Consider the following 1,879-nt stretch of genomic DNA (forward strand, 5'->3'; position numbering starts at 1 on the left):
ATAGGTAGGTCTTCATGGTTATCTCACTTTATTGAATTGACATCTCAACTTTTATAATTACAATGTGTTTATCTATCGGCTGTCCAAGCACATTTTTAGTGGTCCATCAAGAGATGAATCTAAGTGATGCTATTCGATATTTCCATGGAATGTTACGGGGTTTGTCGCTTAGGGTTTCTCGAGTCTGTCTCGCAACGGAAAGTTCGTGGTCGAACCCACTAGGATCGACTTGAAACTTGGGTTTTTAATGGTCAATGTCTTTTGACAACATTTTGGCATCGGATCTTAGACATCTTACTCTATGCAGAGATATCCAAGTTGAAGTAGATCAATGTCGCACTTGGTTCAAAGAGAATGGGAAATAAGAGGGATGTGCTGTTCAACCTCTTTGCTTGTAAGATATAGTCCAATTTCGCTCTTCTAAAACGATATGAATCGGATTTTAACCTAGCAATGCATAAAGATCGAATGATGGTAAAACCTTGTGAGAAGCCTTTTAGTTTTATGGGACCACCTTGTCATAGGACAGATTCGTCAGGGGTTTCGTTTACTTGCTTCCCTTGATAGCTTTATTTTTCTAATGAGATATTATTACATTTATAAGTGATTTAAAATCAGCTTTCTTAATTAAGTCTTTTAGAGAATAGGGTTCATTCGCGTAATTTATGGCATAGACATGAATACATAGTAAATAATCATTTTACGGATAAGTTAAAACAAATTTATTAACTTATATTCTTGTTAATCTTCGTCTCTTGTCCATATAGGAAAATTATGTACTTCTGTTCAACATAAATATTTGATCCAAATCACATGGCATTATAATTTCCATCAATTATCTAGAATAGGATCTTCCAACGCCATAGACATTGGACTCACAGTAGTCTTCAACTTCATTTTGGACTATGCAAGGGATGCCAAGGTCTCCACTTGATCCCAAGTGACTTAGAAGTGAGACACAACTTTTGTGGTTGGCCTTTTCATCACTTGACCTTTAGCATGTGAATCGAGCAATGCTCTCTCGAGTTGAAGCATGGTGTGACCTTGGAGATGATCCACCTGCATAAAATATCATTCCTCAAGTAATCCAATTAAGAATTAAGCACAAATAAGACATTCAGCTTTAATATCATTGTTCAAGAAACATTCTTTTATTTCCATGACATTTTGTCACCACAAACCCTTGCCATGCATTTATCATCAAACACAAGCACTTGGGATAATCATTCAAATTACATCAAACAATCAGTTTAATGCAAAAGCATTTAGGATGTTTGATTAATTAACAAAAACAATGGTATTCTTTTTCAAATATTGCAGGAATAGTCGTGATAATCCTTCTATTGCATATTTGCTCTCCCCCTTGGGATCTAAGTGATTCTATGCAAAATTTACTTAACACTTCAGTGAAGACACATGCTAAGGTCTCATACAACTATGTAAGAATGTAAATTCTATTGAGGACCTACATTGATCAACTCAACCCTTTTATCCCAATAGTTTTAGGAGTATTGGTCTGTATTTGGTCTTAGGGTTTCCTAATCCCTTAAGTTCTTCCCTTGCATCTAGCACAACCCTGAATAGGATTGATAAACATAGTTTCTATCGGACAGAACTCAAGGCATCGTAGTTTTAATCCTAATAATTGTTGTTTGTAACCAGCTAAGCACAACATCCAGATGAGCTACTAGCGAGAACTTGGGCAAAGGTCTAGAGCTTCGAAAATGATTCTCTTTTAGACTAAGTTGCTTGCCATGCAATCCATCATGCATGCAAGCTGTAACATATACCTTCAAAGTGATGGAAACTCACCTACTATTACGAGGATGGGAAGTTAACAATGCTTGAAGCCTTATTTGTTGTTTATAAATTCATCGCA

This window comes from Lygodium microphyllum, chromosome 5 (assembly GCF_053477565.2).
Source record: "Lygodium microphyllum isolate KBCC chromosome 5, Lygodium_microphyllum_v1.1.10, whole genome shotgun sequence".
NCBI lineage: Eukaryota > Viridiplantae > Streptophyta > Polypodiopsida > Schizaeales > Lygodiaceae > Lygodium > Lygodium microphyllum.